This window comes from Pholcus phalangioides, unplaced genomic scaffold (genome assembly GCF_987345545.1).
Source record: "Pholcus phalangioides strain wild (caught in Gottingen) unplaced genomic scaffold, Ppha-v1.0 ptg000042l_1, whole genome shotgun sequence".
NCBI lineage: Eukaryota > Metazoa > Arthropoda > Arachnida > Araneae > Pholcidae > Pholcus > Pholcus phalangioides.
Genome location: NW_028301628.1, coordinates 28,383,785 through 28,410,805, shown reverse-complemented (window position 1 = coordinate 28,410,805; position 27,021 = coordinate 28,383,785). Strand labels below are relative to the sequence as shown.

The 27,021-nt window shown below is 39.9% G+C and overlaps 1 protein-coding gene and 1 non-coding gene across 3 annotated transcripts in view; both read right to left on the bottom strand.

Annotated features, from left to right (window-relative positions):
* Nucleotides 1–27,021, bottom strand: part of shot (dystonin-like protein short stop) — a 278,055-nt gene that overhangs the window by 247,270 nt on the left and 3,764 nt on the right. The window lies entirely within an intron of this gene.
* On the bottom strand, nucleotides 17,768–17,839 carry TRNAA-GGC (transfer RNA alanine (anticodon GGC)). Its single transcript has one exon. It is a non-coding gene; the product is annotated as a tRNA-Ala (tRNA).

The window sequence follows — 27,021 nt, the reverse complement described above, 5'->3', positions numbered from 1 at the left end:
GTTTCAGGTACCACAGAGACACAACTTCAACCGACCACTACTGTGACACCAGTGAGGTTCGAACACGGAACCTCGCGATGCGAGTCCATCACTGTGACCACTCGACCACCACAGCGGCGAGAAAAACGACTATACTGTGTTGATTATTCTAGAAGCCCTCAGAAATGCCTACTTATAAGGACATGAAAATAAGGTAAGTGACCTGAGAAAAGAGTGTGGCCTTAGTTTTTTCCAATTGCATTTCACTGTAAATCGGAAAAAAAAATATTGAGAATTTTTCCTATAAGGTTTCAAGTTATTATTTCCCCCATCGTAGTGATCTGTGAAAACAATTCGGAAAAATACTGACGGTTACTTTCTCTTTAAATTGCAGTTTTTCTCACCTAGCCCTATACAAGATAAGTATACAAATACAACGCCGCAACAGGCAAATTGCCCAACGAGGTGGCTGACTTAAGAACATCATGGATCCCCGAGCCATTTTTTAGAGGCCCTACCTACTACTGCTACACCACACATGCACCCCGCGGAACCCCCAACGAATCGGTACATGCGGGAATGTGCGTGTAGTGAAACCTGACGAAGTTTTTTTTGTTTCTTCTCTGTAATGCTTGTTATGTGTAGTGCTGCCATCTGCCACCAGTTTTTCTAACTATGAGTGAAGTGTTATGATTGAATGATTTATCGTTGTAGGACTGTTGCTCTCTGTGGCGAGACTTTTTAACGGGGAGATCGGCTCGCATTTGCGCCTTGAAGTTGGGAACTACAGAAAACCAACTTCAGCCGACCACCACTGTGGGGTTCGAACCCGGATCTTCGCATCGCGAGTCCGTCACTATAACCACTCGACCACCACAGCGGCTATAATTTCGTGAACCACAGTAAATCATTCGTGCTGATCTCGTTAGCAAAAATAAGGTAGTCATTTCTTGCATCCCTACTTATGGAATATGAATTTGAAGGGGGGGGGGGAAATCGCAGATGTTTCAGCGCGGAAGAAAAGCTTGCTTGCAAATCGCGTCCATTGACTTGAAGAAAGTTGTATTTCCAAAGCAGGATTCATTCCAGCCACTATATGCAGGAATTTCATCGTGCGAAAAAATCAACACTAGAATAACATTACATTCATATGAAATGTACTCAGACACGAAGTGCGATGAATACACATTCGCAATCGTGATAAATAACAGAAATAAGAAATTGCAATCATTTCAGGTCGCGGAGGTTAATATGCATCGTGCGAAGAATATCCCTCATTTGTATTCATTAAAAATGAGAAATAATATTCCGTTATAGAGGTCGATATTATCACCCTCGTAGACCAAAAAATAATTCTGTACGAGGAGTTTCAGTCCAATTGGCATCGTCTATGAATATATCTACATTTTTCGGGAATAAAGTAGTTTTTCATAGCCGCTGAATACACGACAAAAATTGGGTTTTTTCTAAGTTGGCGTATGACTTGGCGTAATACCTAGAAACCACGTCGAAATAATTTCAAAAATTTTCATGTTCTTAGACTCCAATTTAATAATCAACCATATAGAATTTTGGGTTGTCCTGTACAGTTGTTGTAAAATCTTCTGTCTGTTTAAGAGATTGTTGAGACATTTTCGTTGCTCAGAATATTATTGGAGAAGCTTGTATTGTGCCTAGAATATTGCTGGACGAGCTATAAAATTGCAAATGTTTTGATACATTTATTGTAAAGTATATTTTCGGAGAGGCTTTTATTGTCGAGGGAATTGCTAAAAGAAGACAACGCACTGCAGGCAGGAACATTGTTCAGGGACGCCTCACAAAGGGCCGCAACTCGTGTCTCTTTATTCGCCGGGGCAAGCATCCATTTCGGCACCCCGTGTAATGTAGAAGGAGCAATCAAAGTGTGAATTCGGCGCTCTCACTAGATCCACCTGCTCTTCTCTAGTTGTGGCCCTGGTTTTACAAGATATTTTTTTCGCCGTCTGACTTTTTTAGTTTGCCCGTTTTTTAGACAAAATTATTTGAATTTTGTAAAGAAACACGTAAATTTTACTTCATAAATTATACTATAATAAATATGTGAAAACAAATATTCGTCATGGTAAATTTTTTTTTCTCGTGAACCATTTCAATTCACAGCAATTTCTGGTAGCCCTTCATTCGCTGATTTGAAGTTTTTCAGCAATTTCAGCATCACTTGGTGGTTTTGCTGACTTATGGTAACGTTTTTGGTGACAATTAACGTCCCGTATTTTGCCGTATTTAAGATATCGATTTCTTATATTTTTTTTATTCAAATACAGTCGCCCTAGTCAGGATGGACTAGTTTTTTGTGAAATAATTTTTTTTGTTACTTGAGATTTGTATTTTAGCCCTTTATCAATCCTTCCTTCTACAATTCTAGGACTAATTGGGAATTTTGTCAAAAACTATTTTTTGGTGATATCCCGTAATTAGTTTCGTGATTTTTCCTATTTTCCTCGATGAATTATGGTCACCCTAAGCATGAAGGTCTAATTTTGTAATTCGCGAACGCATAAATATATTACTAGTATCAGTTGTAACAACTATAAATAATCTTTCATTCTATTAGAAATAAACTATCAAGTCTGTCTGCGGACCATCTGTCCTACCTCCGCAGACCATTTAGGTTTAGAAACACTGCTATAGATGATTCTTCAACAATTGTTCTTGCCAATATGAAATTCTCAAAAATATTCTTGTCCACACAGAATTCTCCAACAATATTCTTGGGCAACAGAAACTTTTCCAACAATTCTCTGAGGAAGCAACAACGGCATCCTCAACAAAGTTCTAGAAGGAGGGCAACAGAAGATTTGCCAACAACTTTCATGCTTACAAAAAATTTACCAATAATGTTCTTGTCTATAGAGAATTCTCCAACAATATTCCGGACAATAACTTTCATGCTTCTCAAACAACGTTCTAGGGAGGCAACAAGAGCTCTCGAACAACATTCTTGTCGATACAGAATTCTCTCAACAATTTCCTTAGCTATATAGAATTTTCCAACAATGTTCTTTGTCTGTAGAGAATTATCCAACAATGTTCTTTGTCTGTAGAGAATTATCCAACAATGTTCTTTGTCTGTAGAGAATTATCCACCAATGTTCTTTGTCTGTAGAGAATTATCCAACAATGTTCTTTGTCTGTAGAGAATTATCCAACAATGTTCTTTGTCTGTAGAGAATTATCCAACAATGTTCTTTGTCTGTAGAGAATTATCCAACAATGTTCTTTGTCTGTAGAGAATTATCCAACAATGTTCTTTGTCTGTAGAGAATTATCCAACAACGTTCTAGGGACGCAAAAAAAGCTTCTCGAACACCGTTCTTGTCTATACATAATTCTCCCAACAATACCCTACACAGAATTTTCCAAAAATGTTCGTCTCTAGAGAATTCTCCAACAATATTCCCGACAACAGAAGCTTTTCCAACAACGATTCTGTCTACACAGAATTCTTCAATCAATATCCTTACCATACAGGATTTTCCGACAATGCTCTTGCTTCGAGAAGTATTCTTGTGAATACAGGCTTCTCTAGATGTTTGTCGAACTTTCCTTACAATAACAATAGATATTTCTCGAACATTCGCAACAGGGACAAAATAAAAAAAAATCTATTAAGAAAAGGAAATTTTCCGAAAATGAATCATAGAGTACCTGAGCATTAATTTTGCCTGCGCAATGAAAAAAAAAATGCATACGTGCATAATTAATAACAAGAATCCTATCCTCGACAAATGAATCAGGAAAGACACTCGAGGAAAACACAACTGACATCACATTCATCGAAGTGTCAATATTAAAATGCCATTTAAAACATTTTTCTCCCCAATGATAGATCTGTTTTCGCGTTTTGGAAAATATAGAGCGATTTCGCTGCGCTGAAACGAAATTTACTTCCTAGAAAATGTATTTAAAAAAAACCAAGCATACGGTATATGGAACGAACATTTTCAGTGGCGTTACGGAAACAGAAAAAGCAAATTTGTTCGTGGCATTTCTTTTTCTTTTTTTTTCCTGTTTTCAAGGAAAGTCTTTCTCTCTATTTTGTTTTCCTTTTCATTCACAAGATAGAGGATGGAATGACGTCATCCTTTAAGGGGAGCACCGCATCTGTTTTCTTCTCGAAATGAGCAAACATAAGAAAGCCACAAGTTCGTCGTACCATAGGTTTCGCACGAGCGGTGGCTCGTTTCTGAATCTGCTTTTTTATATCAAATAGGGAGAGGAAAAGGCAAAAAAAAAAAACTAATACTGCAAAAAAGCAAATAAAAAATTTAGAAGAAAGGACAAGAGAGAGAGAGAGAGCCTCTTCCATTATTTTCCATAAAAAAGCAGTAAAAGTGAATCGTTAGGATGGTATCAAGGTGACTGTATCAGAGCTGCTACAGGGGGTTCTTCAGAATACAGAAGCTTTATTTTGCACGGTGCTAGAAGATAGGAATGTACATCCAGCACAGTGGATAGATATTTCTCGAAGTAGAATACAAGTAGAATTGCAAAGAGAATACAAATACAAACACAGAGGCCATAACAGGGAAGTTGCCCAACGAGATGGTTGAAAAAAGATGTCCAAAAAAAAAAATATATATATTTATATATGGATGTCAAATATAACTAAAATACAGCAACCCAATATAAAAGCATATACTGTACCTTGAAAATAATTAATAATATAAACATAATACACTGTCCATAAAAAAGATTAGGGTTGCCCTATCTACGTAGGTATGGATAACTTCTTGATTTATCCCACTATGTTATCGTTCTTCTCTTCAAACGTGTCAATTGTGTTAGAATTCCCGACCCACCGGTGGTAAGATATTCCATTTATTGACAACCCTATGGTAGAAAAATTCCGTGACACCAAAACCTGGAATTGTCTCTTACCGAACGATACTGGTATCTCCATGTCGAAGCAGTTGATTGACTGTGTATTAATAACATGTCATTGAAAATTTTAAACATGTTATTTATTATTGTTATTATTATTATCTATTTGTAATTATCATATTATTTCATGATGTCCCCTCCCCCACCCCCGACACCTGCGTTCCTACAATGTAAATACATTCAATAAATCAAATTTCTCTTCATAGCTCAAGCCTTATGTGCCATCAAGAAAACGCGTAGCTCTTCTCTGTACCCCCCCCCCCCCTCAACTAAGTCTATGTCAATCTGTAGGTATGGTCTTCAAAACCTTGCGACATACTCCAGTCTAGGACGAACTAAGCCTAAGAAAGCAATTTAAATTAAACCTTAATCCAAAAATTGGGGGGGGGGGACGTAATTGTTACAGTAAATAGAATAAAAATCGGTAACTATACATAATCACCAATCACTGCGGTAAGTTTGATAAATTTCTCTTCATTTTTCACTTTTAATGGCGATTATGCATGATTAGATGATAGATTCCCAGATGAAGTTGGTAAGTTTGATAAATATGGAGGTAATCATATGTAAATATTACTTTAACAACTTATCAATTTTGTCCGTACGTGATGGGGTACAGATAAGCACGTATTTTGCTGTAAAAAGTTGAATTAAATTGAAATAAGTGTGAAGATAAAAAAAAACCCATTTTTTGTCGGTCTTATTATAAAGTTGGCTTTCTTCATATTTATCCAAAATGTGAACACACGTAACCAACATTACCAGTCGAGTTCGTCATTCTAGACCGAAGTTTGTACATAATGGCCAGAAAATGTAAATTATTCATCGACGACTCATCATAATTAACAATACGAGCTGGGAATCTCATGCATAATCACCTGTAAATATGAAGAATTCGCAAAATTTTCTCATGCACAATCACTGAATTTTTTTACATTTTCCGCAACATATCTTTATGAAGTGAGTATCGTTAATTTTTCATAACATATTTAACCTCATCAAGGGCGTAGCGGGGGGGGGACTTGGGGGTCTGGTCCCCCCCCCCGAAATGTGATAAAATTACCGAAAAAAGGGAAAAAGATGGCCAAATCCATTGTTCTGTCACTTTGGTCCCCCCCCCCAAAATGAAAGTGGTTTCCCCCCCCCCCCCAAACGAAATTTCTGGCTACGCCCCTGAACCTCATGTTACGTTAGACGCTTTCTTAAAACGCCAATATGGGTTGCATTTGAGATACGGCAGAATCGATTCCAAAGATCCAAGGAGGAGAGGGCGTGGGCATGAACAAAATGTACAGCATATCCTTCAAAAAAACAGAAACACACCCGTTCGGTCATTCACTAATAAAGGCTTATGTATTGAAAGAATAAACCTCCACAACTAAGAATGAATGGGAATTTCGTTCTGGACCATGCACGTGTGTGTGCATCAAGAGTGAAGAAAAAAAAAAAACAAACGTGCATTTAAACACGAAACATGCAGCAGGAAGTGAAAACATGCACAGTTATAAGGTCTTTTCTTAATGATACGTTATAAGCTGGGAACAATCCAGCACGAAATACGAGCAACGCAATCATACAACCGCTGTACGTGATACCGTTTGAGAAAAGGGGGATTGTTTTTCGATCAGGAAGAAAAATCAATAATAATTATAATTATCATATAAAATCACAAGAAAAAAATTGATTAAATTATGAAAATAATTCATATAACGTGTGGTACACCAGATATAGTGCGTTATTGGCCTAACATTTTGTTGAAGATAAGCTGATATGAATGAAAACATCAAAACTGCGATCCTTCTAGGCAACAGCTAAAAGGGCCCCCATTGAAGCACATGCTACTAAATAGCACGAAAGCATGTCACTTCGAAGCATATGCAACCAATGAGATTATTGGTAACATTTGCACGAATGTCACGGAAGACGAGAAGAGAGAGAAGACCAAAAAACATTCAAAATTATATGCCTATATTGTATAGTAGGCTGTATCAAATATCCGAAAAGAGTAAAAATTCTTCGATTGACTGTAAAATTGTTAAAAATATTTATGCCACATTTCTCTTCTACACAAAAATATCCATAGCAAAAATATGGTGCCCCCCTGCTGCCATCTATCAAATAGTAACCGAAATATCCGTTATAATTTTTGAAGTAAAGTTAGTTGTTGGTTTCAATGCAGTACGCAGCATGAAAACAAACGAAATGAGTTACGGTACTATATATTATTTGCTTTTATACTGCACACCGTTGTAAATTTGATGCTCCAAAATACCGGTTAATACGTTTTTATTCGCTATTGAGTTATTCTTTGTAAATACGTATCGAAAAAACATAACCGGTATTTTGACGCATGAAATTTACAATGGTATGTTGAATAAAAAAAGAATGTAGTTTTATGCCACGTTATTCATTTTCAATCTGCAGATAGGTTTAAAACCAACCACCATTTTATTGTTAGATCTATAACATAGTTTTGATTTCATTCAATAGATGACAGCAGAGGGTTTTAGCTTAAAGCGGTTACTCATATTTGTAATTGCAAAGTACAATAATGTGAAATATGATAAGTTGGAAAGAAAGGAAATTTTCCCTCAATTCGCAAAATATTTCTCTCATTTACGCTGGTTCGGATTCCATTCATTTCATTTTCGGAGATTAAATTCTGCAAATCAATTCTAAATAAAGTCCGAATTCACAACATTAGTTTCAATGTAACCCGCACGAACGCGTTTCATCGTTCGTTCGTGAATTTTAGAAAGTTTAGTGACTTTTGGTTCACTCCATACTTTCGATGCGCTATGTCCTTTTCTCAGAAGTACAGACGGAATGTCGATCACTATTCGAGGACGTGATATTCAAGGTGAATTTGCATTATTTATCAAGAAAGTGTGTTGAACAAGAAAACCGAATAGACAATTTACAGGAACGCGACCGTGTGAACGGGGCGTTTCTACGAAGGAAAGGCCAAGTGAAACCTATGTTATTATTAGCATTATAACGGGCATGCTACTGCACCTCCAAAACTGGCAGTGGAGTAAGTAATCGGGGTTGTTCCGTCACGATCTCCATCAATATTACAACTTTCAATGCCCGGCTATAAGCAGACTTATATTCCCCCGGATGCGTTATTTTGTAACATCTACTACTACCATACACAACACACACACGTAGCAAAAATCAAGATAACATCTCAGCGTTATCATTTTCCGAATTGGCTGAACCTATACCTAAAAGTTTTCATTATCTCTGTGCGAAGTTTTTTGTTTTTCCTTGTTACATTTTTCTTGAAAATATGATATAAGAAAATATATTTTCGTTTTTTCCCCCATGTATAGGCGTGTTTATCAAGGGTGGAGGTGAGCGAACAGCAAACTGTCGGGTCCATTTGGCGAGAACGTGTTCTTCTTCTGCTGCAGTGAAGATATAAATATCAGAAAACGTTGCCGATTCCCGGAGAGATAAATAAAAACCTTGTTTGTCCGTCAGACAGATCCCTAAAAGAAAATACACTGTCCGACATTATCATTTTGTCTCTCTCGTTGACCATCACCGGTCAGATAACAAAAATGGATTTCGATGGAAGTTTTTTGTGAGTAATAAGTGGGCTTTGAGGAATCTTAAAATTCAATTGCTACCGAAAAACTAATGTTATGGCACGAGACCAGCAGTTTAGTGAAATTCCCGTATGATTTGGGCCGAAATATTTTTGAAACGCGTTTTTTCCCCTTTATTTTCGCCAATTACTTAGCAGTTCACAAAATAGGTGAAGGACTACCGGACACGATACTGGAAGAGCATGTACTTGATGGTAAAAAAAAAGTAACTGTTGCAAATGGAGCAGTAAAGTGATTCAACTGAATGGATGACCGAGTTTATGCACCCGCCATTGATCTCATCCGCGTTATTACTCATAATCGATACGCTTTTTGAATCCGAAAAGAATGTCAATAATCGAAAGTTCTGCTATGTGATCTCCATACTTATTCCGGATTTGCAAACTGCAGATCAAAAGCTTCTCCTAACCAAACCCGATATACAGTATCTGCTTAGTTATCAATGCTTATATCATCGTATTAATTATCTGCTTATTGGTTGAATTTTTATAAAAGAGTTTGCAAGTTTTATAAAAGAACTTTCACAAATATTTCATAGTATAATCCCGGCCAGAATAACACTAAAATGTCGAAAAATTTTGTCACTATTTTTTTTTTTTGAATTACCATTATTCACCGTGTCTTATAGTTCCCCCTTCCCACCAGGCTGTATTTGGATTTTTGAAGCCGGGGGCAAACATTATTTTGCCACACCCCCACAACTTTAAAATTCGTAATTTTGCAACGGTGGCCACCAAAAAAAAAAAAAATGAAATTTCAGTTTCTGGTTTGTTTCCACCTAGACCTGCCAACTCCCAAACTTTTCCGCCCGGGGCAGTTGTCCCCTCCCCCGCGTCACTCTAGTTACGGCCCTGACTGTAACAACCTCTTTCACATTCCTTTGAAGATTACATTACGTATTAGTGAATGAAATTTGCATATACGGATAATGGAAAAAAAAATGGAATTAAAATAAAATTCAATAAAATAGAAGCTTCTTTTCATAAGGGAAAAAGAATTTCAAACATGGAGGTCATTGAAGTCTAAACAAGGAGTTTTGTTTGCATATTCAACTTATTTTCCCCGATTCTTCCATATTTCCACGATTCCAATCGATAACAAGTAGAGCACAAGAAAGACTCCGTTGAAATTCCTCGACTCGAGAGACGTAAACATCTTGGAATTTCACACTGGGTGGCCACCAAAAAAAAAAAAATAAATGAAATTTCAGTTTCTAGTTGGGATTTTTCCCTCCGAACATTATTTTGATCATTCGATACAGCCACGGGCCTTACGGGCACACATACAAATCGTTCATTCATCCGCCAAAGAGATAGTCTTTGGAAAAGAAATTGTCCAGCTTATTTCGTTAGCAACGAGCTCTATGCGCGAAGATAAGCCGAACAATTCACGGAATTACGACAGCCAGACGGGCGGCTCGTTGACTTCAGCCAACTTCAAGTGAGTGCTCAAGAAGAGGAGAGCGGGGGTTGGTAATTATAATATGTGCAATCATTTTACCATCGAAATAATTTTTTGGTTTAATTCAAGTGGAAGGATTTGAAACTCGAAAGATAAATCAGGGGTTGGACAACCTCTGGCTCGTCAAAGAAGTTCCATCCGCAGTTGCTCCGGTAAGAAAAGTATCAATACAGGCAACACGATAAATACTTAGGTTGACCATGTTTCTTTCATTAAAAATACGGAATGTTATTGCCAACGGCAAGTAAAGTTGCCAGATGCAGTCGAAAAAATTGTCAAAGGCGAGAGTAATGTTGCCAGTTAAAGCCAAAAAAAAAATGCGAGAAAAGTTATTTAAAGCCGAAAAAATTGCCAGATTCAAGTAAAGCTGCAAACTATTGCTAAAGTTACTGAAAAATTGCCAATCGTGGCAAATGATGGGCACTGCAAGTCAATAATTCACCAAAAAAAAACATATATTTGACAAAATATGTGACAAATAAATTTATATGAATATGTGATAATCTAAGGCTGGTATTACACTATAAAAGTTTGATAAAATCCCTTTTATAAAACTAAAAAAAAACTACCAATAAAGCTCATAGGTTAAATTCGAGCAAATGCAACCGATAATCTTATTGGTTGAATTTTTCAAGTTTTATAAAAGGACTTTTAGGAAACTTTTGTAGTGTAATACCAGCCTTAATTGACATAATCAAGTTTTATAAAAAAGAATTGGGACGGTCAAAATTACGAGAGTGTTCAGGGAAATGCAGGTCATACAGTCACAAGTTTCTGCACCACGAGCCGCAGAAATACCGCATACTCTGTTGTTTCTCGATAATCCGAGGTAAGCAGGACCGAGGCCAACTCGGATTACTTAAGAAATGGACTTTTAGGCGGGGTGGGGGGGGGACGATTTAGACTTATGAAAGGGTGGGGCCGTTATTCTTGTGTATTATTACTTACTCTGTTTCCACCGAATTTGTTCTTAATTAAATGGCTCTGAGATATTTTGAAATTACACTGTTAATATCCTCTAACCCCGTGAATGGGCCCAGCGATTATTTTCGCTCGAATGGGGTTCGAACCTGGGTCCTAGCGATGCTTTTTCACTACTCCCCAGGTTCGAACCCCACCGACACGCTTTTGAAGATGCTTTTCTGTGGTTCCCAATTTCGAGGCGCGAGTGCTAGCCGATCTTCCCCCGTTACAAAGTCTCGCCACAGAGAGTAACAGGTCTACAAACGCTACCCAACAAATATTCAATCATTACACTTCACTTCTGAAATATAGAGGCAGCACTGAAAAATCAGACAGCACTCAGACTGTTAGGTACATACACACACTGTTAAAGATTATGCCACAACTCCTCAGCACGATCCAACCCACACGGGTAAAAGGTTTACATCCCGGAAGGGACAGAGCCCGGGTCGGGTCATGTCTGGTCTGACAGACTATGCCACAAAGATGGGGGCTAGAAGAGATCTCTCGGCAACGGGCTAAAGGCTCTCCGGGGGCAGAGTTCTGGCGTTCATTCATTGAGGCCCAGTAAAGGCGTCGCTGGCGTAAGCTACTCGTATCAAAAGCAGCATATTGATTACTTTTCTGCTTCCCAATTTCTAAAAGGATTGAATTCCGAAATGATGAAGTTGTGAGAAGAAAGCGTTTTTTCTCCGGCCACAAAATGCTAAGAATGTTCGGGACGACCAAATACGAATATTTGTGTCGAACAACGAACGCGACATGAAACACATGCGTGAAGGTCATTCATAGAATGAAAAAACTGGCATTGGATGAACATGTGAGATTGGGTCATACGTTGCATATGCATACGAATCCCCTTGATGCAAAAAGACGAACATTTAACGGCTATTGCTTTGTTACGACTCGTTAAACATTCACGAGCAGACGGCGGTGTCCATGTTGTTGTTGCTGCTCCCATTGTGCTCTGCCGTGCATGTGTGTTCTGCCCTGCATCACCTCTTCTTTATTATTGAAGGTCTGCGTTTCGACTAGCAGGTGATGGAAGGAAGCTGCTTCACCATCTGCCGCTCTTGCTCGACTTTTTTTATTTATTTATTTATTCATTCATCAGAAGGGATTGAACTCCCTTATAGACCACCGCCACCATACAGTGCCGTCTTAACGCGATGGCCCACTAGGGCACGGCCTGGGGGCCTCAAGTGCAGAGAGAGGGCCCTCGTGGAAATTAGATCCGATTAAAAAATTTTGAGAGTAATCATGCAAATCTGTAGTCACCGGCATTTCTAACAAGGTGGGAGGCATAGGAAAAATAATTTCGCCTTGGGGGCCTATGATGCTCTTGAGACGGCCCTGCCACCATGTGAGGCAGAAAAGAGTGAAATATACGGAAATCTAATGTTCTAAGGCAGCGTTTCTCAACCAGTCGTACGCGACGATGGGGAAAAATGGTCCAACTAACAACTTAATTGTAATTGAATGAAAATTTATTCCATTACTGAAATATTGATTGTACAGGCAGTGCCGTAACTAGGAAGGTGCTACAGGTGCATCCGCACAGGGCCCACTTGGGAAGGGAGGTTCAGAATCGGGCTAAATGAGCTATTCTGGGCCCAAGAATGGACCAGAAGGGGCCTAAATGCAAATTATTGCACAGGGTATAGGAATGGCTAGTTACGGGACAGGCAAAAAATACGGGATATTGTTGTCAAAGGCAAGTACAATTCCTATTCACAGCCAAAAAAATTTTGAAAGGCAAGTAAAGTTTCCATTCACAGTCTGCATTTCTAAGTGTAATATCTCAGTGAATATTGCACTTAGGAACGTGGAACTTTTTCTGTTGGCATAAGGAGAGACAGGGCATCAACTTTCTAATCTGGTATTTGGGCACACAGTTACAAAAAGTTAATTTTGGCATTGAAAAGTTGGCGACTAGAAAATCGGTATTCGCGTCTAAATTTTTTAAATGTGGTCGCTAAATTGGAGTCGCAGGGCGACGCAAAACTTTTTCTGACTTCATTACGCTGCATCTTTCAACGAGGGATAAGTAAAAGAAAACATTATTTAGGACCGTTTTTCTCAACCAAAATGCCAGGTTGGCTCCTAAGAAATTGGCCTGGAGCGTAAATAAAAGCCGGCTTTACAGAGATCTCTGGACTAGGCATTGCCGAAACAAGAGCTTTAAGGAGGCGAGACATCTCGTAATTGCCGAAATTAAAAGCATCAACCCAGGAGAGGTGCCTCGTCCGAGGATGATGTCACAATCCTGTCCGCTATCCATACAAAGGTTTTCAACAGCCTGGATGATGCGATGATATATTTTGGAAAGAAAGAAAATTCAACAGCCTTCCTCGGGGAATCGAACTCACGCCCTTTCACTTTCCGGGTGAACGCGCTAGACCACTAGACTACAGAGGCAACGAATCTCTCAATCTTTCTTTGGAGTTCGTGGTGGACGGTCAGACCTAATGCCAAAGCTGACAATTTCTGACAGTGCCACCAGATGGTGACTTACGGGGATGATGCCACTCTCCGAGTTAGGTCCGACCGTCCATGTACGGTCCCGTTCAGTGCACACGAGCTCCAAAGAAAGATTGAGAGATCCGTTGCCTCTGTAGTCTAGTGGTCTAGCGCGTTCACCCGGAAAGTGAAAGGGCGTGAGTTCGATTCCACACAGGGGCAGTTGAATTTTCTCTTTCCAAAAATATATCTCCTCAACAGCCAGTTGTTAAAAACCTTCGTATGGTAACGGAGAGTGACGTCATCCTTTCCTAAGAAATTCCTAACCTTACAACTAAACGTGGTTTCAGGTGTATGGCAGTGTTTCCCAAAGTGGGCAAAATCGCCCTTATGGGGTAAGGGTACGAACATAATGCAGGCAATATGTTGTTACTTTTGCCAAAGCCTGAAGTTGGCCAGTTAGCGAACTGGCTGGCCCAGTTGATCCAACCAATGTCCGAATTTCGAGCTTTGGCCGGCTGCTGTATGTGGATCATTAAGATATCGACATTCAAATTCTTTTGATCGTTCGGATTTCCACAGCTAACCATAATAATTATGGTTAGCTGTGGCTAATTATAAATGACCATAATTATCACACAAAAAAATACGCCAACATGGTGATGACCCCGAATCATAGGGATCGATTATGACATCAAACCATCCACTAATTCAGTGTTTCCCAAAGTGGGCGATGGAATGGTCCAAGGGGGCGATAGAACCTACTGATTTAACATAGGATCCTATGGGTTTATTTCAGTTGGGTGGCGATGAGAGGAAAAAGTTTCTGATGAAGGGGGCGATGGAACAAAAAGTTTGGAAGACTATTCATGTTGACTACTAATTGATGTTGGAGCATATCTACTTGTCCCACACAAAAACGACAGTTTCCATAACCACTTTCACATCAAAGTTTCCACCCCCCGATACTGTTAACCTATATCCATAATAATGTCATTTTAATGCGCCCGCTCCAATTCGCCACGGGAAATAAATTTCGTTTCATCCCATGGGAAATAAGAAGATGCAACGCGAAAATAATAAATCGTTTCCTGAGAGTAGAAAGCACCACACACACACACCAGCCTGCTTTCCACTCTTCTTTTGTTATTTTCAGTTTTACGGGTGGCCGGAAAGTCACACCATTATGACATTCCATGCAGAATGCCGACCTTGGTGAGAATCATGGCATGTATAAAAAAACAACACACACACACCAACGACGTATATATGCAGTCACACATACTTGTATGTATATAAGGCAAGGTAAGTACGAAACCCCCGACGCAATATCACGCACGACCGCGCGCAGAGTCGCACCACTTGTTGCTGTTGTAGCAGCCCCTAGCGCATCACCCGGAAAAGACAAAATAAAAACGAGATTCGGCAAATGCGAGAATTCATTAGTCACGGAAGGGACAAAATACGATCATCGATGATCACTTCACTAACCCAGAGAAACTGAAGGGGAAACAAAAATAGTACAAATTCCTTCCAAGATAAACCCGGGGTTTTTACGTGCCTTTAATCGGAAACGATTCTATTTTGATCCCTTGCGGATCATGGATGTCTAACCCGATAGGCTGGTGTGCATCAAAGGGGCCGTTCAAGTATTACGTAAGCAAATTTTTGGCCATTTTTGACCCCCTCCCCCTCCCCTTGTCAGCAAAATTTCGTCATCAGCTCTGCCCCTCTGAATCCAACTCATATTTTCATAAAGGGTGATTGATGACGTAAGCATTATCCAAACCCCCCCTCCCCCTTGTCATCAAAAGTCAGCAAATCGGAAACCCCCCCCCCCATCGATGATGACGTAATACTTGAACGGCCCCAAAGTGCGTGACGCGACTCTTAGGTGCGTCAGCAACACCTTCTACAGAGGACCCATTCAAGTGTAACGTAAGCAGATTATCAGGCATTTTTGACCCCCCCCCCTTGTCAGCAAAAGTCAGCGAAACACTGACATCCCCCCCCCTCCCCGTCAGGAAAATTTCGTCAGCAGCTTAGAATCATGGCCCCCACATGGAGGGGGGGGGGGCTGACAGGGCCCGGGACGATTATTATCATTTTTTGCTTTTTCATGCTATAAATTAGCTACAGTAGGGGGCCCGTTAAAAGTCTGACCGAGGCTCCCGCAAAAGATCCCAGCCTAGGGGCCCCGCTACAGGATGTGGGGGCCATGCTTAGAATATTTCACATCTTCAAAAAGGGGTGGTTGATGACGTAAGCAACCTTCAACCCCCCCCCCTTTGTCATCAAGTCAGCAAATCCGAAACCCCTTTCCCCCCGATGCTTACGTAATACTTGAATGACCCGAGAACGATGTCTCCGCACGAAGCTTGTGACGTCACTTGAGAAGGCCATTTCATCTATTGCCATTGGATATAGCAGGGCGATGCATGCGATATCTCTACCTTTTTTTTGCAGTTACATCCAATGGCGATAGGAGAAATGGCCGCCTTCAGTGACGTCACAAACTTCGTGAGGAGGAGGCCTTGTTCTGTAAGGTGGTGTTGGCGTACTGATGCAATCGTGTTCGGTCGTTGGAGCGGTTCTTAAGGCTTATCCTAAGGAAGCGGAAGATAAAAGTGGCTAGGGCAAGGAAGTCGTGGGTGACAAAAGTTTCAGAAACACCGAGATAAACCAACACCATCTACAGCAGAAGGCCTCCGTGCAAACTCGTGACATCACTGAAGGTCATCTCACCTAATAGCCATTGCGTCGGCCTGCTATATCTTAAATGGCTAAAGTGATGACCTCCAGTGACGTCACGAGCAACTATGGTGGTCGAGTGGTCATAGTAACGGACTCGCAACCCGGGGTTCCATACGCCACAGTGGCGGTCGACTGAAGTTGGTTTTTTGTGGTTAACAACTTCAAGGCGGCACTAATTCACGCACACCACCATATACGCACTTAGATTGCTCAGACCGCAGACACTCATTCATTAGCTCCCGGAGAGCTTTTAAATAAGAAAACTTTCTTGTTGCTGATACTTGCTGCAAAGGGGATTTTTGTTACGAATTTTAACGATATCGCGTTTAGAAAAAATCCAGACCACTGGGATGACTAACCTAGTGAATGTGGAAAGTATGTGAGTGACCAAAAGAATGACGTGGTGAGCAAGCAAGCCCGTCATTTAGGGGGGGGGGATCATTCGTTGGGAAATACACTAGAAATGGTATATGTATATAGAAACATTGAGTACATGTTCTTTGCCCCCCGGAAAAAGTTGAAATGATGGTCCTGGGAGCGAGTAAGAAAACAGTGACCTAGAGCAGCGTTTCTCAACCTTTCTGAGCCCACAGACTAGTAAAATGTTTGAAACAAATTGACGGACCGCATATGACCCGTATTACGGGACATTCCTGTAATTTTGGTTGTTTTGATTTTTGTTATATATTTTTCCCGTTTTCTAAGTCTATTTGGTTTTTGAATATTTACTAAAGTCGTGAATACCAAGTGTTACCATAATATATAAGCTGTATTATGATGATTATGTCATAAAATATAAATATTCATTTCAGATGTTTGTCAGGTTCAACGCCAATTTGACAAAACTTTTTTTTTTTTTTTTATCCACAATTTACAGCAATTTTAATAACAATTGATGATTGCTAATTCTGCCAACGCATTTGATCACATTTGGCGAAAAGTCCCGTATTTTATCCTATTTAAGATGACAGTTTGCTTTAAGTCTTTTTCTCAATGAAATATGGTCATCTGATGATTTCAATATATATGTTTCGTGAAACACTTTCTTTTAATGCGATTTGTAGAAGTCCTTTATTTTCCTACCCTTAAGCAATTTTAGCAATAGTAACTACCGAATTGCATTCAAGGCAATGAATTGCTTATTTTGGCAAAATTTAGGGACATCTCGTATTTAGGGTAGCATTTTCCTCGACGATGTATGGTGAACCTAAGTATAAAGGTGTAATTTTTATTTGAGCCCATACCATTATTACTAACATCAATCACAATTGTTTAATAATTTTTTTTCATTCAGAATTAAATTATCAAGTCTGCCTGCGGACCAGCTTCCGTCCATCGTCGCGGACTACACGTTGAGAAACTCTGACCTAGAGGAGGGTGTGAAAGCATGTGAACGACCGGAAAATAGTCACACACAGACATGTTTACGGTATAGCAGAGCTGGGGGGGGGGGGGACGCTTAGCAGGCTATAGTCCTGCGGCTAATTTTTTGGGGGAAATAAGTAGTCAAGGAAACTAGACTAGAATGCAAGATATACAGAAGACTGGATGTTGTGAAGATATTTATTATTTGAGATGTTAATTTTTCAAGGAAGGAAAAAACTCATTTCTGCCTCTACCGGGAGTCGAACCCGGGCCCCTCGATTGCCGGACGAGTGCTCTGACCACTAAGCTACAGAGGAGATAGAGATTTTCCCTTCGCTAGAGCGTATATATGCCGAACGGAACTGTGCAATGGACGGTGAAGCCGATCAGCTAATAGCTCATGGACGACGAGCCACCAGAGGGCTATATATATATGACATGAATGGATGAATGAATTGTGGCAAAATTTGTATAGGCCACAAATTTTGCCGCCCTGCTCAAATTCTAGTAGGATTTTCTTGACCAATCATTCCACAAATTTGCAGATTGCAGCCCTGGGCCCATTTAGCCCCCACCCTTGTAAACAGGGCGACAATCAGGGTTTTCGCGGAAGAGGGGAATTGCCTCCCTGATTGTAAATATGCCTCCATCTTCAATTAATTCATTTGGCCACTCACTGACCTGATCTTTGCCCTCATGGTCGATCTTCTGATCCCCACACATGATTACAAACTCTCTAGGTCATCGTTCTGGTCATTGACTGACTTAATCAACCCCCCCCCCCCCGTAAATACACCCCTGGAAGAAAGAAGGTATTATCCATACGTAGCATATGATTAGATTCCGAATTTTTCCGTCTGTTCTTGAACGATGCGAGGATCCCACGTTTGATCCGCAAATGACAAGTCGTCACGTTTGGTCCGCAAAAACCCATCCATAAAACAAATATACAATAAGATCACCTATTTGTCACTCGGGCACCATCACCAAACATACTCCCGCTCTGTCTCCATGGGATATATAAGCTGGTTACTCCAAGGGGTGCGAGTATGCTGAAAGAACCGGGCGATGTGAAGGCCAGAGAGCGTTCCGCTCAGGGTACAAGCATTGTGGCAGCTTCTGCTACTGTTTCGCCCCAAAAGCAAACATGAAATGAAGTAAACGTGCCGTTTTTAGTCAGCCATCGACAAAGATCAGTTGACGGAAACAAAAAAGAAATTTACTTTAACTATTTATAGACTATTTCCGCTTGGCCAAAGGTAAGGTAGTCATGTACTTGTACCAAGTGAGAGGAGACGGAAATAGTGTAGCCCCCGCCCCCACCTGTCAAGAAGAAACTCGATACTTTTCTTCTTCTAATTATTATTTTAATTAATCATTTCCTTGGATCACAAATAAGATTAGTTAAATTTTTCGTGGATAGAAGGCGTTGAACGCGAAAGCAAATCACTGAAAATATGTAAATTAAAGTCCTATATATATTGCAAGGTGTACTGTACGATTAACAGTTTATATCTGAATTTCTCTGTTACTGGCACGGTTGACATTGACGGATAAAGCGCTATTGGCGAAGTTGTTTCAAATCAGCCACGAATCGCCGGATGAAGCTTTACAAACAATACGGACACAGAGGAAATCGAAGAAAGGTTCGGGTCCAATAATGTGATCCGCTTTCGTGCAGCGCCATCTATCGACAAAAATTTGAGCTAGCCATTTTCTGTACCGAAAAAAAAAATCCCCATTAGTTAGAATAAATTTTTTGCGCACCGCATTCAAATATACTATTTACAAATCTATGGGTCACCCTGTATATCCTAGGAGCCATGATAATAAGATATTTTTTTTGCACTTTGATGACTTTTTTCCATGCTGTTGAAATGGTTAGGGGCCGTTCACGTATTACGTAAGCAAATTTTTAGCCATTTTTGACCCCCCCCCCCTTGTCAGCAAAATTTCGTCATCAGCTCTGCCCCTCCGAATCCTAACTCATATTTTCCATAAAGGGTGGTTTATGACGTAAGCATTATCCAAACACCCCCCCCCCCCAGTCGTCAAAAGTCAGCAAATCGGAAACCCCCTTCTTCCCCCCCCCCCCATCGATGATGACGTAATACTTGAACGGCCCCTTACATAAATTCCGAAGTCTTCGACGCAGACTACAGCAGAAATGCCGCTGTTGCGCGCCAAATACCCGGAATTTCGGAAAAGGACGCATAAAAATTAGGTTCTCTCGTTCAGATTTGATGTTATTGCGTGGGGGTGAGGGGGGGGGCATACTTTAATTATTTTTTTTTTAGAAGGACCCATTTTAGCTCAGAAAGGACCCCAGATTTTGCCAATCCCTTGGGTTCCCGGCACCATGGCCCTCACATCCTGGAGTAGGGCCACTACGCTGGAACCTTTCGCGGGCCCTTCTATAGCTACTTTATAGCGTGAAAAAGCAAAAAACGTTGAGAATTGTCCCGAGCCCCAGGGCTAGAGCTCCGCCAGCCCCGTCCGGTATCCAGGTAAATTAGAGTTCAGTGGTATTTCAGCTTCAATTTAGTAGCCAAACATAGAGAATTTTGAAAACCAATGCCAATTTCGAAGGGCCCCGGATGAAACAAGGGTGCCCACAAGAAGAAAATATGATCGATGTTTAGAGGACCGTTGGCGAAGAATTATAAATCTTTGCCTATATACAGAAACGTATTTACGGGGGGGGGGGGGGTTGGTAACAAAACCCTGTTTTGCTATCCAAGTTGTGCCTAAAACTCGAATGTGTATCCCCTATTGAAACACACGTTACAAAACATTTTAGGAAAATAACTAACATAGAGAATCATGGGTAGAGTTAACATTCTAACGTCATTTCCCACGTTCTTTTTTGCAAGGACATTGCACATTCGTGATTCTGGAATGACGGTGATACTGATTATTATTGTACAAGTAGAATTTGATAAAAATACATTGTATGATGCACAGTAATTATCCCAGATGAATAGAGACATTCTTTAGTTTTGGTGTATTTCTAAATAAAAATGAATTTCTCATTTGGAAGTTTTTATTTTGGAGAATCTGTTTGCGCACCACTGAACTAGAGAGCGAGGGGCCAAGTAAGTGAGTGACCTAGAGAGTGTGTAAACATGGGAAGGGCCAAAAGAGCTACCTAGTGAGCGAGGGACGATAAGTGATCTAGAGGGATGATTAATAAAAGTGTGAGTGGATAAAAAAGTGACTTGAGACAAATATATGTACGGGGGGGGGGGGGACAGGTATAACTCAGAGTGGCAAATTTGTGGAAACAGTGGTCATTACAATCAGAAAAGAATGGTAGAAGGGCGGCAAAATTTAAAAAGGTCACATGCGACAAAATCGTAAATCCGTCTGTGCGCTAATGTTTAAGGAGGTGGCGCAATATCAACGCTGCATATTGATCGTGATGCCAAATATCTAATACCCACAGAAATTTCAGTACCGTACTACTCTCGTCACTTCTTTGGGAAAGAAAAATCGAATACCTCATCGTGGTACGGGGGGGGGAGAAGGAATCTTCACTTACACACTCTCGTACGTGATAGAAAACGTTCATGTCGCATTTATCGTGTGCATTCCCTTCAGGGATTTCTTCTTGCCACGATCTTTTATTCATTTCCCCCCCTCTAGTGCAGTAGGCTTGAACACTTCAGCTTCTGCGTTCCCCCCCCCCCCACTACCCCTGCGAATCGCCTTATTGGTTCCCGAAGCTACTGCCTTCCATTTTTCTATTCTCCCACAGACATACCATGAGAGAGTAATGGTGGTCATGGATATACTCCCCAACCTACCATTCTTTTTATATCAGCCAAGAATGTATAAATGAACTGGAGGGAGGGGGGGAGATAGGATTTGCATGTCTGCCTTTTTTTTTATGGCGATCGATAAATAGTAGCGCGAGGGGTGCACCATCTCATTTATATGATTCTTATAAAAAAAAAATGGAGCGGTTTTTATATGGAGAGGAAAAAGAGCTCAGTGGAGACTGAGGAAGAGCTATGTCTAGAAAGTGGGAGTATCGTTATGGATTTCGGGATACTACGCTGCGTTTTATGGAGAGCGTGGAAAATGGAGTTTTTCCTGTATGTATTGGTGAATACCAATGCGTTTTCGATAGGGAGGTTTGGTGAATTATCTAGACCAGGGCGATGGAAGGGTCCGAGGGACGATACAAGCTTTGGGTTTAGTACAGAATCCTATGGGTTGGCTTGAATTTAAGGGCAGTGAGAAGAGACATTTTCTCAAGGGGGGCGATGGAACGAAACATTTGGGAACCATGGGAGAGGCCAATGATTCTGAAACTTTTGTGAAGCCTACCTGTGTGGGAAATGATTCCATCTTTCCTCAGTCAAATGTAACTGACATAGGGATTACCGAGAACTCTCTTTCCTAGAGCCGAAATTCATTCGAAAAATTCAGTACCACGAACTGCACCATAATTATTCATATCTGCGTTCAAGCTCCACGTCATGAAATCATGTCCCAGGTAAAAGAAAAAGAGAGAAAAATGTCGTGTGTGCAATAAAATACGTCCTCGGTTATTTCAACACACAGACGCCACCCACAACCATTTGTTTCCAACGAAATTCTTTCACGAAGGAATTCCAAGAAGAAAAAAGATGGGAAAACTCAACATAACTCAGCACACAGTATTACATCCAAGTATCACGATTCCCAGAGTGATGTGAAGCACATTACATAGATCAAACTTGCATCTGCTTTTGCGTATGCTGTTTTTCCGAGAAAACTTTTGTAACCAGTCTCGCACAGGAGGAATTTACTCAAGGCAGGTGCTCTTTCGCTTAATTCAAGCCTTATATAGTTTGTCTATCGCATTTATTTTGGTACTAAAACGGATCATCGGGTCCCTCTTGGTGATCAATGATGATCATTTAATCTAGATCAGTGTTTCTCAACCTGGGGCGATATGCCTCCACTTTTGCCGTCCTAGGATATTATGGAAGGGGGGGGGTCACGAGTGAAAAACAAATGAAGAGATAGCTACGACAAGTGGTGAAGAGGGGGTTGCACTGAAAGCCGTGAAGGATTAGAGCAAGGGTGCTCAATCTTTTAGACAGTGCGCGCTACTTAATTGCCCCAAAGCAGAATGTTTAGCACTGTTCTGCGACGAGCCCTCGGCTGACTGGAAATGTTCTGCGGTAAAAATCCCCATACATGTAATGGTTTCGCCGGGTCGGGGTAAGTAACTCATACATGTAATGGTGTTTTGTGCACTTTTTCTTAAAATTCTTCGGAACTCTTCTGCAGCAGCGCTAATTGTTCTGCGACGTACGTCGCAGATTTTGACACATTCTGCTTTGGGGGCTTAATTGGTTTGAAAAAGTGTCACGGGCCCACTTAAGTGATATGGAAAAGTGGCGTTGAAGGTCATTCAAGTAAAATGGAAATGTGCCGAGAATCATTTAAGTCAGTGCTTCCCAAAGTGGGCGATGTAACGGTCCGGGGGGGGGGGGGACGATAGAACCTACGAGTACAACATAGGAGCTTATGGGTTCGCTTGAGTCAGGGGGCGATGAAAGAAAAAATTTCTGAGGAAGGGGGAGAGATGGAACAAAAAGTTCAGGAAACTATGATTTAAGTGTTCTCTTTATATGCTGCTTCGTCCGGAGGCCCCGTGGTGATGAAATTCGGAACTATAATTTAATTTCCGAGAGTAAGCATGAGAATTTGTATGTGGCAGGCATTTTCAGTTAGGAGGAAGCCCAAGAACATCAATATGCCCATTTTGGCGACAAGTAAAAAAAAAAGATTCATAATAGGTGACGAATTTCCCACACAAAATCATACATTTGGGTGTCCTCCCCACCAAAACCAGGGCAGCACCTATATTGCATGAGGCAGAATAACTTGAGGGGGTGTACTAGTCACACCTCTGCGTTTACAAACTTCATATTGGAGCATTTAAATGATTGATAGTACCCATGACAACGAAATCAAAACACTGTCACAATAATGAGTCATATTGTGACGGCACTAGTCGTCACCATACTGGAGGTCATAGACGGCGTACGATAACTATGAAATCAATATATGAGCTCATAACGCTATTAATAATTTGCCGACATCACTCAACCCTCAGTACTGATGACTAGAGTAAGGTACCTTGAGATACGACTCATACGTAGGATATTGGACTCGTTAATTAAAAAAACGCTATATCACCTATGTGCTAAAGTGCATATCCTCCCACTGGCTCGTGTTTATTTCCTTATTAGAACAAATATACAATTCCCTTTATCTATAAAACGTTTACAGGTGATATGACTATATATTGCTCCGGATATGGCCTATATTTATAATTTGGCGCAAGGTTTTTTAACACATACGCTGCTCACCTTTTTAACCCAGATAAATATATTAACTAATTTTCGTTAAAATTTCCCGTTTAAAACGTTTTTCATGAAGGTTTTTTTGGAAAACGTTATAAGTGGAATCGACTATATTAGTTTACATAAAATCGATAAATTACCCTAAACCACATATTTTTATGGTTCCCTTGGGTGGTGCCTTTTTCCTCTAGCTGACTAAATTCAAAAAGTAGTTTTTCCCACCATATTTTACTTGAATGCTCCACCATCTGTGTGGTCTTTTCTTTTCAATCACTTCCACGGCTTGCCCTTACTTGATTTTTCATCCGTGACCATTCAGAACACCACAGGACTTGCTGAGAACCACTGCGAGAACATGGGAACACAAACTATACACGGTTTGAGACCATGTTTCGCCCATAAATGCTTTTGAGGGATGTGGCAGAGCTAAATCACTTCAAGGGCTATATATAGGAAAAATATGAACATATAGTGGGGGGAAACCGTTGTTCCTTGACCATAGTAAACCTTGAAACACGTGAAATAGTTTTGACAGCTGATGCTTTTGTTGTGCAAGAGATTAGGCATACATTAATACATTACATACATAACATTACAATTGAACGTGGTTTCAGCTCTTTGTCTATGGCATTAACAGATTTTGCACGTAGACACATAAAGTTAAAAAATTGTGTTCTTGCTTCCGCCGCGTTTCTTCTCAACGTTTCAAGTTTAGTTAACTATATTTAGTAATTATACATTATGCATTCACCTGATAAACCGTACCTGCCATAGACAAGTGCTCAATCATACCAAGAGCATCATGAAAAAAGTTATTATCTTTCATATATAATAGAGGATAGTGTTCTCCGAAACAGTATAAAACTTGAAATTAGAGATGGGACGAATATTCGGCTGCTACTCGGTCTTTTTTGCTGAACATTCGAGTAATGCTTGGGTATTCAGCCGAATATCTGTACGCAAATCTATGCACATCAAATGAATTTAAAAAAAAATTTATTAACAGATTTTTTGGAATTTTTTCCATAAATTAAAAATTTAATGATTATATTTTATTGTTTGGTGTACATCCCCCCCCCCTTTCAGTGAAAGAGGTTATATCAGAGTGAATTTGTACGATAAGGAAAACATGAAACTGAAAGTAGAATCCTACTGTGAGAAGGTGTAAGTGGGCATGAATTACGTCTCACCAGTTCACTAACTGAAGGATGTACTTAGACAAGATTCATAATGAGCCACACGAAACATCATTTGGCATTTCTTTACAACGACTGGTAGGATAAGACCCAAATGTTTTCGTGTAACTAATAACCTACATGTTATTAACGACTTTCCAATATAATGTCCGTTTTCGACGGGACGATGGGATCATCAGAGATGCCGTTGTACTCTAATTCCCGGGACCCAGGTGATTGGTCGAATCTGGGTTCTTTTTGAGTGGTCTCTCTCGAAAGAGGGGGTCCTCGCCACCCATCATTCACTGGTGCCCCTGTGAATCAAATAAATAGTTCATTTCAAAAAACCATGCTCAATCCAAAGGTTCATAGAAGAAAAAGGTTAATTTACCAACTTATAAGCAGGTTCTTTTATTTTCATTGTCTTCTACTGAAAAACACGTCCCATGAGACGCGTGAACTAAATTTTTATGAGCCCTTTTCCGAAATCGCGCAATAGCGCATCAGCGGCATCTCTGGGCCATTATAACGACCGTCGACTGTATGTATTGTATCTTTATATTACTTACAGAATCAATTTCTTTTTTTCAACACGTGTCACCAATTTTACATTTAATCAAGAAAATGTCAACCATTGTTTTCCTCAACTAGTAATGCGTCATAAAGTTTGCTCAAGCATTTAATCTCGCAACTTATATTATTTTTCTTTACAATTAGAAGGAAAAACTCATGAATTTTTTTCCCCTTTACAATTATTACCTTGTATGATGTGCGAACACTAAATAATATTAAATTAATGAATTAAATATGAAGAAGATATAGGTTCCAAATTCTCTGCCAACCAGAGCGAATTTTAAATGCTTTTGCTCTCAAGCACATATTTGTATAAAAATCAGGCAAATCACAGGTGCCAATTCACAGACTTGAAAAATCTGTAGTTTATCCCGTGATGACACATCCCGCATCAAAAAAAAAACCATGTCAAACAAATAAAAGGGAAAAACCGGGGACTTTTTGAAATTTCAAAGCGTGACCATATATATATAAATCCCGTTTTCCGGGACCCATTTTTCCCTGTCCTGATTTTTTTAGCAATAATTATCAACTTTGCTTGCTTTAATCATCATAATTGGTGACAATTACCGATTTTTCTTAACGTGAAATCCTGATTCCGCATATTTTCCCTGAGAAAACGGGGTTCAGCCTGAAATCGCAAGGACTGGAATGGAATTTTCTTTAGGGATTTTCTATTCAAACAGAGCACAATTTGAGGACTTTCAGGGATTTATCCATGACGATACGAAAAATCCGAAGAATTAGATTTCCTACCGGAAGATTTTAATAAGGCTGAAAAATTGAAGTCTTCCGGGTAAATCGGAAGCATTGGCACCTATGGGCAATATATTTCACTGTTTAGTGACTTTTTATTTTATATACTACAACTTATTGGAATTTGTTTTCAGAGTGAAAGGATATATGCAATGCACAGAAAAAATAAACAGCAATGTTATTGAATTTTTTATTTATTCAACTCAATGGCATCCACATTATCAATCCAATTCAAAGATGAATCGGTTGCTACTCTTAACACTATTGCAGTGGTTCCCAACCGGGGGTGCGGGATGGGGGGAAAAAATTACACGTTGACTAATTATTCAGGAAAATTAAAATGATGAAAATTGAATTTTTCGATTCCTAAAAAAAATATGAATTAAATATTTTGACGCTTCATCATCTGACGAGTTAAATGTTAGCTATAGCCGAAAAGACAAGTATAAATAAATAAGTAAAAGAATTCAGAAATTAATTACTGAATAATTAATCTAATCGATTACAGAAAAAAAACTGAATTCTTCTAACAGATAAAAAAACATATTATCCGAGGGAGTGCGAGAAGGGAAAAAGGTTGGGAACCACTGCATTATCGTATCAAATTTTTAAAATGTTCTGTCTATCTAT